Source organism: Ananas comosus, linkage group 5 (assembly GCF_001540865.1).
Source record: "Ananas comosus cultivar F153 linkage group 5, ASM154086v1, whole genome shotgun sequence".
Lineage (NCBI taxonomy): Eukaryota > Viridiplantae > Streptophyta > Magnoliopsida > Poales > Bromeliaceae > Ananas > Ananas comosus.
Genome location: NC_033625.1, coordinates 7,445,461 through 7,458,398, shown reverse-complemented (window position 1 = coordinate 7,458,398; position 12,938 = coordinate 7,445,461). Strand labels below are relative to the sequence as shown.

General features: G+C 41.6%; 1 long non-coding RNA gene across 1 annotated transcript; it reads left to right on the top strand.

Annotated features, from left to right (window-relative positions):
- On the top strand, positions 3,379–5,911 carry LOC109709999. Its single transcript, XR_002216260.1, has 2 exons — positions 3,379–5,484; positions 5,586–5,911. It is a non-coding gene; the product is annotated as an uncharacterized LOC109709999 (long non-coding RNA).

The following is a 12,938-nucleotide window of genomic DNA, read 5'->3' as shown; positions in this document are numbered from 1 at the left end:
TTTTTCTCGAGACCAAACGATCATGAAAATTGATAAAAATACTGTTCATGATTTTTTTCTTTCAAAAATTAATTTTTTATGCTTTTCTAGAAACGACCAACCCCCCTAAGCTCTAGCTATGTATGTATCAGAAACCATATGATCTCTAGAGATGAGCATTGACGTGACTTGAACAGTCCCAAAATTAGTTGTGTTAGCAACTAATCTTCCATCAATATCTATATCTATACATTATTTTTTCTAAAATTGCCATATAACAATTTTTTCTTTATGGTTGAGTATGTGTGCTATTCCGAAGCATCTCAAGTCCTTCCTTTTTTTTCGACTGTTACTTTCGTTCAACTGCAAAATTAATCTCATCCCTCATCATCGATTTTTTTATCATTATTTTCTTTCTTTTTTTTGTCAATATTTTTTATATTTTTTTTAATTATCTATCTGTCGCATCGCACGAATTACTACGCTACGCTAGTTAAACATAATAAACCTGAGTTTCTTTATACGTGGCGGAAAGGGCGGAGCGCGAAGGAGTGGGGAGGGGGGCTGAGCCCACCCCTTTTCTATACTTTTTTTATTTTTAATTATTTTTTCTATTGATTTTAGGCCAATTTGCATAAAAAATCCACTTATTTTGAACTTTTGCAAAACCGGGCTACCTTTTTCGTTTTTGCAGATTCGGTCCGTTTTTTCAGCAAACTGACCAAAATACCCTTATTACTTTTTCTCTTTCCTCTTTCTCTCTTCTCTTCGTTTCTGTCGTTCTTTTTTTTTTTCTCGCCGAAAAAAAAGAGGCGGATCGGACCGTCGCCTCCCTCCTCACCCTCCTTCTTTACCGTTGCCTCCCTCCTCACCCTCCTCTCCACCGCCCGCGACCCCTCCTCCTCTCCCCCGCCGCTGCCGCCGAGCCCACCCCGCCGGCACGTGGGCGCGCTGCGGCTACATCTTCTTCTTCTTCATAGTGTAATGGTGCACCATTACACCATTAATGGTGTAATTTCATGGTGTAATGGTGTAATGGTGCACCATTAGTGTAATGGTGCACCATTGCACCATTACACCATTAATGGTGTAATGGTGCATCATTAATGGTGTAATGGTGCAATGATGTACCATTAGTGTAATGGTGCAACCATTGCACCATTACACCATTAATGGTGTAATGGTGCATTAATGTAATGGTGCAATGGTGCACCATTAATGGTGTAATGGTGCAATGGTGCACCATTACACCATTAATGGGGCGTGGGCTTGGCGACGGCAACGTAGACGACGGTGACGGCGACGGAGACGACGGTGGGGGTGACGAGGGCTCAGCAAGGGGAGTGACGAGGCGATTGGAGGGTGACGAGGTAGTCGGCAAGGGGCGGGATGTGGGCTCGGCGACGGCGACGGCGACGGAGACGACGGTGGGGGTGGGCTCTGCGGCGGCGGCGGGGGAGAGGAGGAGGGGCTCGGCGGCGGAGCTTCGCGTGAAGAGGGAGACGATCGGGGACTCCTCGACCTTGAGCTTGATAAGGAGCTTGCTCCGACCCTGCAACTTCGGTGACGACGCGGCGGCGGGCTCGGCTTGTGGAGGCGAAGGAGGAGGACGCGGAGCTTCGCGGCGGGCTTGAGGAGGGCGACGGGGAGGTGAGGAGGGGCTTGAGGAGGAGAGAGAAAGAGGAGAGAGAAAGAGGAGGCGAGACGACGGTGGGGGTGGGCTCGGCGGCGGCGGCGGGGGAGAGGAGGAGGGGTTCGGCTTGCGGAGGCGGAGGAGGGGCTCGGCGGCGGGCTCGAAAAAAGAACGAAAAAAAAAAAAAAACGGAAGAAACGAAGAGGAGAGAGAAAGAGGAAAGAGAAAAAGTAATAAGGGTATTTTGGTCAGTTTACTGAAAAAACGGACCGAATCTGCAAAAACGAAAAAAATGACCCGATTTTGCAAAAGCCCAAAATAAGTAGATTTTTTATGCAAAAAGGCCTTGATTTTAAAAAGCAAATTCTTTTAAAAAAAATTAATCTAATTTTTTTCTCTTATTATAAAAATTTAAAATATATTCATACTTTTAAATAGTTTAGATTGTATGTATTAAATATAAATTTTGATTTTATAATATTGATCACTTAGATATAAATTGTATAATAAAAAATAAAAGAAAGATGGATTAAGTTTAAGTTAATTATTTATTTAATAAATTTAGTTGCAAAAATTATATGAAGTACTAATTAAATTTGTAAAACTAAACGACAAATTCAAATTTTGAAATCAAAATATCATTAACTGACTCAAATCTAACATATAAAAAGATTAGATCGTAAAAATAAAATTCTGAAAGGTTAGATAGCTGATTCAAAATGGTTCGTAATTCAGAAAAGTTTTGTATGTTTTTACTTTCATTTTAATATTAAACTTCAATACTATATTTATAATATGATGAGCCGTCAATTTCACATTTAAAATATTTTAGAATATACAAAATATGATTGGTCACCTTTTAATTTTAATAATTAGACATTATAAAATTTCAGACTTGAACTACTGCTGTTATAAATATAATTTATTATTCTTATTTTTTATTCTTTTACCCTTTCTATATTTTTATTTTTATATTTTACTGTAGCAATTTTTTTATTTTTTTATTTTATTTGTTACTATAGAATCGATCCGCAGCAGCACACAAATACCTTCACTAGTCATGTAACTAAGAGGTAAAAATGTACGATACTCCCTACAAAATAGACCTTTTTGAGATGAGGCCCTAAACTTTTTTTTTTCCTTTTTTCTCTCAAGGGTCTTACTTATTGCGTATTGAACCCTAATTATTAACAAAATCTCTACTTGCTTCAGCTAAAAACTAATTGGAGTTACAAAATTTAACAAAATCAATAATTGACTTAAATAAAATTTCCAATTTGATTAATTAAAACTACTTCAATTAAAAAAAAAAAAAAGAGGAATCGAGGGTAAGTCAATAAAAATAAATAAATAAATAAATAAATATCAGGGACAGCTTCAAATTATGTTGATTATTCAATAAATAGAAACAAACAAGATAAGTAAGGATTAAAGTGCCGTCCATGCCGTACGGCACGGGGCGTGCCGTACCGTGCTCTCAAAAAGGGGGACGGTACAGGGGGGTTCTTATTAACAAAATCTCTACTTGCTTCAGCTAAAAACTAATTGGAGTTACAAAATTTAACAAAATCAATAATTGACTTAAATAAAATTTCCAATTTGATTAATTAAAACTACTTCAATTAAAAAAAAAAAAAGAGGAATCAAGGGTAAGTCAATAAAAATAAATAAATAAATAAATAAAGGCCAATTTGCATAAAAAATCCACTTATTTTGGGGTTTTGCAAAACCGGGCCACCTTTTTCCTTTTTGCAGATTCGGTCCGCTTTTTCCGCCGCCTGACCAAAATGCCCCTCCTATACAATAGCCTCCCGCGTATTTCTTGACATACGTATACTACCCTGCCGTACGTTCTGGCGCGCATTAAATGACCCGTTCAATCTCAGTCATTTCTCGGAACCCGGACAACATCCGCCCCCGCTATTCGCCGGCCCCGCTGTTTCCTGTTCTGCTTAAGACTTTACGAAATTTTCGAACGCTATTGACAAATAGTGCGCGCTCCGCAACAGGGATAATAGTGCAATGTGAAGTCTACGAAATGAGAAATGGTGCAACCGACCTCTATAACAGTGCATCCTAGCCTCGTTCCAGTGCAAACAAACCATAATCAGTCAAAATTTTACTTTCTCCATTTCTTAATATAATCTGAACTTAAAAGTGCAAATGAACGGCGTCCCCTCCAAATGCAGGCGAAGCGTCGGCTGCGCAGGAGGGTCGCTGCCGGGTAGGACGGTCGGCGATGTGCGACAAAAGAGTCGGCAGGCCAGGAAGCTCTGCGGCGGGGCTGGACGGTCGCCGGCGGGTTCGGAGTTCGAGAGGGCCGACATAACGGCTAAACGATTGTGTAAAGTTTTCCTATAAAAGATCACGCGTCCTTTTGCTTGTTAAATAAGTTCACAGTTAAGCGCGAATAATAGTGCAAGGCAGTGTTAATTACAGAAAAATATTTTTCAAAAGAGTGCAAAGAAGCTCGTAAGAGTGCAATACGGGGAAATAACAGTCTAATCAATTTTATCTACGAGTGCAACGAAACCTGTAAGAGTGCAATACGGTAGTAATACAGTGCAACTCAGATCAAATGAGTTCAAGATTCTCCGCTAAAGCGTGTAACAGTATGATATGTAGCACAAAATTTTCACAGATTTGGTGTTAATTTTTAATTTAATCTTAAGGTAATAGTGCAAATGAAAGGACATGGTGACGTCGAATATAGCGGTGTGAAGTAGGAGGAGGCTCCACCGCCTCTTTATTGCCGCCGCCGCCGCGGCGCTATACCTCCGCGCGCCAGGGTTAATAGTGCAAGGCGAAGGCTCTACAGCGGGAGAAACGGTGGAACAAACCTTCTAACATGCAACCGTAGCGTCGTTCCAGTGCAAGGAGAATGCTAGGAGGAGGAGGAGGGTCGATCGGAGGTTAAGATCCAGCAACGAGGCGATCAGAAAAAACGATCCAGCAACGAGGCGTTAAGGTTGATTCGCACTATCTGGAATGTTTCATTTGTTTTGGGCAATTTGGAGCTCCGCTCTACCATGAAAAAGACAGTACAGACAGAAAAATATAGAACTAATTTCATAAGGGTGTAACTATGTCACAATAATAGTGCAACGTAGGGTAAAAAAGTGGAACTAAGTTCATAAGGGTGCAACTATGTCACAATAATAGTGCAATGGATTCATGGAACAGCAAACACACGGTCTGGCGAATAGCGTGGATATACGCTCCAGCAAACACACGCGCGCATTTAATGCTGGTAAAAGTACGTAGCGTAGCGTCTACGTTATAGCGTCTCTTCTGTGAGGATAGGAGACACCGGCGGTTATATCGAAGCTGCCTCGGGGAAAGTAAAAGCGACTATTTCGAATTTTACTCGTAAAGGCGTTGCACTGTTATGACGAATGTTACTCTAATATCTCCCCAGTATTGCACTTTTTTTGCATTTTGTTACTTAACGTTGCACTATTATTACAGCAATTGTTGCACTATTTTTATACGATTGAATGATTTATTGATATTTTAAAGTGATGTTACAGTAATACGGCTCTTCAGGTGAGCATTAGCCACTTTCTGTTCACGACGAAAACTAATATTTCGCGAGCATTAATAGTCGGTTACCTAAATGGTTACGCAACGTAGGGTAAAGGAGTACCTCGACTCTATTCCTCAAATGCCTGTTCGTTTTCTATAAAAGCACTCTCCAGGCACTTGGGCAACCGGCGACGAGGAAACAGCGATGATGGAGGTACACGAGACGAGAGGAGAGACCCGCAGGAGACGTCGACGAAGAAGAGGCTCGGTCGTAAGTGTATCATCCAGTAAGGAGGCGTTAAGATTGATTCGCACTATCTGAAGTACTGTGCTTTATTTGCGACGAGGTACCACCCTATACCAGGTTCTTAAATTCTTCCAGATCTTTATTCTTATCGATAGATTCTAAATTTATCCTGACTATACTGTCTCTTTACGAACAATGTAGTGCCAAAACGTCAATGCGAAAGTGCCTAGTGCAAATAAAGCTCCGACATACCCCTCCGAGCGAGCCCTCTCCTCTTCGCCATTTCATCTTCCGATAGAGGAACCTCAGAGTATGTTATGTGCTCGTGGATTTGCGGCAAGCTTTGATGATGATTCAGTACTTTTGTAAAATGAAGGCCTAATTTTGTTCACTAATAATGTTGATGCGAAAGTTACAGTTGATGTTGTGAACATCGTATTGTATGCAAAACGTGTATTATATGTTGCGTTTTCGTCAAAGACAATGTATAATTTGCTTGTATATTAATAAAGAGATCCCTTTCTTTACATTGTTACGCCTTATAGTAAATATATCTGTATATTCATTATATTCTTGCACCGCTTTTAGCTGTATTACACTATTAGCCCATATTTTACAGTATTATTTCCGACGATGTTGCACTTTTACATTCATATTATAAACAAATACAGAGAAAATCTTACCCTGTTTTTTGGCCACTTACAGTACTTAGGAAACAATGTTACAAATATAAACAAAAAAGTTCTTGCACGAAGGAATTTTCTTGTACTGGTTAGACAGTTGTTGCACCATTTAGGCAATTTATTACACTAATTGGTGAAAGACCTCACGATTAAGTAACAACGTTAAACGCGATTAATAGTGTGACGCGCTGTAAAAGAGCTCAATAGGCCCGTAATGGTGTAATATTATCGTAGTAATCGATCAATGGTTTGAAAGTTATGGTGCAACGAGTTAATCTCTGATAGTAATGGTGCAACGAGTTATCCAATTTCAGAACTGGATTATGATGGTCCATATATTTTATAATACACCTTCAAGAGTATGTTGAGAATGGTGCAATAAGAAGTTTAATCAGGATTAAATCCGGGATGAATTCTCCCGAAGAAAGTTCGATGTCTCGCCGGTGTCTGTTCCCTCGTTGCACTATTATTTCAGTCTTGTTTTAGGTTCACATATTTTAAAGCCGAACAGCAAACACCTGGTCTTGCGAATAGCGGAACCGATGTTGTCCGAGTTCCGAAAAAAAGCCATGTTGCGTGAAGCGCATGGGCCGCATTTAATGGCCCGGAGTGTTTGTCAGGGTGTGTACAATCTGTGTAACAGTGCAATGTAATGTACATAATGGTGCAATTTATTGTAAAAGTGGTGTAACAAAATTCCTCTTGTATTATAACAGTGTAATGTAATGGATATAATAGTGCAATTCCTTGTTTAAATGGTGATTTGATTACATCTGTTACACTATTTTATTTCCATTCCCAAACAGCGTAACTTGCTTACCTTCCCGAGGCGAAATTCCCTTACAATCCTGTAATTATATGAGGCCCTTTGAGATATACGCAACAGCGCCGTTTTATGACAGAGCATTAAATGCAAGCCATTAAAGAGCCATTAATGCAGCAAGCGCGGGAAAGGTGGGTTTAGGGCGTAGATATTCTATTGGCCAGAGGCTGTGTTTGCTGTTAGGTTTTTGATATTTTTATTTATATTATTTGAAAGTGCAGCCGCGTTTGTCTCAAGGACTGAAGGGAATAAAATCTAAAATCTATTGATTCCGCTGTGTCAAGTACTTTCCCGCCTTGCACAACTTAACCACTCATTACGTTAACTGGATGATATTATATAAAGAGTGTTTTTTGATAACTATTAGCTAATTTCCTCTATCCAATTCTTACGAGTCATGGATAACACTGATGAAATTCCAGTGCACTTCAATTTTAATGGGTGTTTTAAGGAGGAAGGAGGCTCTGTCAATTATGTAGGAGGATCCAGCCGGCTCAATTTCATCAGGCAAGGCGATAATTTTAAATCCCTGCAAGCAATGTTCTGCAAGTACATTAATACTTCACAGGAATCCTGCAATATCGAAATTAAACTTTGCTATTGTGGGAATCTAAACAAACTCATCGACATTGTTGACGACGACGATGTCGGAAACATTCGGAGACTCTATAAAGGCCACGCGTATCTAATTGAGCTATATGCTGTGAGTAACTTAGTCGAGAGAAAGTTTGCTACTTGTGATCCCGATGATATAGACGAAGTGCTTACAGACGAACAGCTGGATCTGTTGATTAACAGGCGTTCCGGGAATGCATCTACTCCTCAGCAGACAAATTTTGAAATAGTTGGCTCGTAAGTTACACTATTATTTCTTTTGCACCATTACCGAGCCTTATTGCACTTGTGACCTCTTTATTTTAAGAGGTTGCACTACTCTCAACGCACTTTTGCACCATTATATTTTACCGCTTTCAAGTGTAAGCAATATATATTGTACGGTTGCACTATTACATATTTTTTCATTTTATATTATAGTGTAACGAGGATCCCAAAACTTTTACTGGTTAACTCTGGTTGCACTGAAACGACTTACGGATACACTGTTATAGCTGTCATTGCTCCATTTTTACAGCAGTAGAAGATTCCCGTTGCACTATTATCTCTGGCAAGGGGAGGCTAATTCGACACTGCTCTGAATAGTTGGTCCGGCGCGGCGGCGGCGGCGATAAAGAGGTCGTGAAGCCTCCTCCCACTCCGCCCGTATATTATCGACGGCCCCGATGTCCTTTCATTTGCACTTTTAACTTAAGTTTACATTATGATATAAAATAAGTAAATTTTGACTGTTATTGTTTGGTTGCATAGGAACGAAGCTACGAATGCACTTTTATAGACGTCTGTTGCACCATTTATCCTTGGTAGCTCTTCGCGTTGTACTATTATCGGGCCGCGCATTATTTGTCAATAGCTTTCGAAAATTTCGTAAAGTCTTAAAGGCGAACGGGAAACAGCGGGGCCGGCGAATAGCTAGGGCGGATGTGGTCCGAGTTCCGAGTAATGATCGAGGGAGGTTGGGTTGCGTACAGCGGACGCGACGCATTTAATGGTACAACGTCGAGTAAAATAGTACAACTAAGTTCATAAGGGTGCCACTATGTCATAATAATAGTGCAATGGGTTCATGGAACAGCAAACACACGGTCTAGCGAATAGCGTGGATATGCGCTCCGACCGCTATAGTGTATCTCCGCTGAGGCGAAATAAAAGGCGCGGAACGAAGTTAATAGTGCATCGAAAGGTAAAATAGTAGAACAATGTTCATAATGGTGCAACTATTTCAAAATAATAGTGCATCGAAAGGTAAAATAGTAGAACAAAGTTCATAATGGTGCAACTATTTTAAAATAATAGTGCAATGTGTTCATGGAACAACATACACACGGTCTGGCGAATAGCGTGGATACACGCTCCCAGCCGGTGTCTCTTCCTCTCTCTTACCGGCCAGTGCCTCTTCCCTACTTAGTCGAGTATAACGATCACGTCACTGTACGACTCTGTCCAGCATTTAAGGCAATTAATCCCAATAACTTTCATATTCTGGCAGTTGGCTGTTTGTTGTGCTAACGTGTCAGGTTTTGTATGGACTTGTACGCTGTTTTGTAAAAAGGCTGGCACATACTAGCATCCCACTAACTTTCAAACTCCTGTTGCTCCCCATTACCCTATTCTAATCTTTTAAGGGCTCTAAACCGCCTTACGTCGGTCATTGCCCTATCAGCCGCATTTCTATTTGTAACCACCATCGTCCAATTCGAATTCCATCGGCGAATACACGAGCAATCTAAATCTACATTGCTTGCAATGGCGTCGAAGTCGTCGGAATCTACTGATTCATCGTCTGCCGACGGCCGTAAGGCGCCTTCGCGGCCGGTTGCCGGCGGCCCCGCCGGTAGATTCATTGTGAATTCTAGGTGTTTCGTCGGAGCGTACAGAAAGACTTACGCGTCGGTCGTGAAGCCGCATCATCTTCCCGTCATCGAGAGTACGATATTCGGTAATATCTTACACTTCCCCGACATCACCTCAGATAGGCCATTGCTGGAGTTCATCCTCCGTCATTGGAAGGAGGGTGTAGAATTCGAAATAGGCCCTCAAGTCATACGCTTCACGGCCAAGGAGGTGGTAGTTCTTCTTGGATTACCCCTGTCGGGCCAAGCTCTAGACCTAAGCCTCAATTGGGGGTCGGATATTCAATCGCTTCTCCTCTCAGGGCATAGGGTCGACCGCCAAGACCTTGCAGGATGTTTTGAAGAGACTGTCATCCGCCCAAGCATAAGTACAAAGACATTACCGCTCGTCAAATTACATTATTCTTTATTTTTGTTTTATTCTTTTACCAATACCAAATAATCTCATTCCCACAGACTGGTTCGTTCTTTCGAGAATCTCCCCCATTGGCACACTACAATTGCCGTACATACACGTCCTTAATATAATCGACAGCCTATTCTTCCGCCGCCGTAAATTGCAACTAATTCTAACGGTGGATCCGTTCGATGCAAGCTGCCCTCTTCCTCCCATAAGTTCTAATGTCAATAATCGTGCAATTTCCAATTTGTAATATGCAAAATTAAGCTATCTATACTTAAAGAATAACTTTTGCCAACATATGAAAAGACTGTTCTCCAATAGTGTGTATATAATATCTTTGCTATCCAGGCTGGGATATATGAGCACCCCTGGGTTACAATCCCCTCCTCTTGCCTCGCCGTGCAACTATTTCATCTGTTCCAGAGTGGATAACTTAGATGAACTCGTCGTTCGGGGGAGATCGTCAAGAGTGAAGAGTGATTTAACTTCACTAGTGCTCCCCGCAGCCGAACTCTCCGAAGGAACTACGCGCTGTTGTGGTCGACTCAAGTTCTGAGGCGCCACCGCCGCATCCGCACCCCGAATGTAGATCCTCCGGGTTTTATATAAGAGTGATGCGCAATTAGCTTCGTCTGGAAGGTCGGTGTTCATTCTTGTTGCCACTCCTTGCCGCATACTGAGCAACTCCGCGCTACTCTTACCAGCTCACAATCGACCCCGGCATCTACTGGAAAAATCGAAAAGCCAGAAGACCGGAGGAACATGCGGTTCAAGTACCCAACACCGTCCCCCCGTCTAAATCATCAACCGTGCGATCGACCAGGGAGCTAAAAAAAGAAGTTAGAATGTCCATAGGCGATCCACCGATCTCGGCCAATTAAATGCGAAGCCCGAAATCGTAAAGATACGGTCGAAGATCTCTTCGAAATCTAGAAAGGATGCAGCACTCAAAAAATAAATCCAGCGCAAAGCCTCCCAAGATGTCTCAAAATCCGAGCACACCATAAGGCCAACGATTTCGAACCCGACAATCTCCGACCCGTCTGCGGGACAAGATAACCACGAGACAATCAGCCGACGTATGTGACGCTCTTATTATTACATCTCCACATACATAGACTAGATGAATGATGCCAATAATAATTTAACGATAATAACTCGATTAATAAATACGGTTAGTTGTTATTGTGGTAAATTTATTAATTAATAGTCTTCCTTATAACTGTAGTGTATTTATATAATCGCTTATTTTGTATGCAGCCGGACCTGACGTATCACCCTGCCTCGCCTCAAATATGTCGAGAAAATTCGAAGAATATGCCCGATTCCAAAAACTATCTTTCGTGGAGACTCCATTATGATAAACGAAGAATAAAATATCTAAAGGTAATTAAATGTGTAATAATCTAAAAATTATGTAACTGACACGCCAATTATAAATTTTTCCAATTAGCGCATAACACCTCATCGAAATAGAAGACGTGCCGCTTATCTCAAACCAAAGAAGTTCGCGCGGGGGGTGCCACCCGGGTGCGGACCGGTGGGAGAGAAGGAGATGGTGACGGCCGCGAGGGAGTAAGAGGAGGCGATGGCCGCGAGGAGAAAGAGAGGCGACGGCGGCGTGGAGAAGAGAGGAGGCCACGGCGGCGGAGGGACAAGGAGAACGCCCGACTCCGCGGACATGCGCACAAGCGAAGGCAGGCGATCGGAGGCGCCCGACCGAGCGAGAAACCGGACCGGCGAACGCACGTCGGAGGACGAATGGAGGAGGGACTGAAAGCGGACTAATGCGGAGAAGGATAGATGCTACGGCGCCAAATACCAACCAACGGCTGAAGAAAGGAAGGAGCACGGCGCACAGTAAACCAAATAACAAAAAAAAAAAAAAGATAAATGAAACATAAAATAAAAAACCAAAAGCAAAAAAACAAACAAAAAAAGATAGAAGGAGTCAGGAGACAGGCAGGCGAGGAAAGAGAGAGGCAACACGCTGGCGGAAGGACAAGGAGCGATACGACCTATCGCTGAGGGAGAAAGAGGATGGCGACCCGGCAGCCAGGCCGTAAGAGTACGAGGTGGCCGAGAAAACGAGAGGCCCAAAGGCGCGAGGCTTAACAGAGCACCAGCAAGAGTACAACCGGTGTAAAGAGGCAGGCACCCAAGACTTCAAGGCACATGCGAGCGGAGCATGAGAACAGTAAAACGACTCGCGAAACTAAACGTTAAATTAATATACAAAAATCGCAATATTCTAATACATGTAATAATAACCCACTTTGTGGCAATAACATTAAAAAAAAATAAATTTCTGTTACAAGACCATTGAAAAAAAGAGAAAACGGACCCCGAAAAAACCTTGAGCTCTGCTCGACGTCGACAAAATTACACATACTTTCGAAGTCTTTATCAAAAACAAAGCAATAAAGTGGTGTGAATAATTTCAACGATACATTCATGTAATTCATAAACAAAGATTATAATATGTATGCCTATCCTAAAAAAGAATAAGTGTAACGATCTCAATACTTACATTGTGGATAACAAACAATAATCGTCGAACATCAAAAACTACGATCATACAGTATCGAACCGATTAAAAATGGAAAACTAAATTGAAGTCAGCATTAATCCTCACCAAGCCCTAATAAATCTACGGCAAGTGTAGTACCGAAGGAACCCGATCAGTGAGCGAATTGAAAATTCCTGACACCACAAGCCCCTCCACGCATTATGCGCTTCGAATTGAAAACCCCATAGAAAGAATTGCCTGACCAAACAAAACAAATCAAAAAAATGCCTTCGTTCACTATCGCGATGTATTAAACGCCTACCAGAAATTACTCAGAGCGAAAGGGACAATGCATATAAGACGACTCATCTTTATCAGACCAGAAAAAAAAAATGACCCCGAATGTTTTAGGTCGACAAACAGCGAGAAGAGACAATTGAGCGAAATACGGGTTCACTAAAACCCGCTTCTTCGACTCGAACAACTGGCATTTGCTTGCGTATGATCTCAAAGCGAAAAGTACAAAATCCAACTAATCATCCATTAAACGCCTAAATATCACACCGGGTTTGAAAGCATATTGATTACCCTAAAAAACAATACAGAAATTTGTAAACAACCCGATTATATATTGTTAATTAGGCAATTTTCCTATGCACGTTAAATCC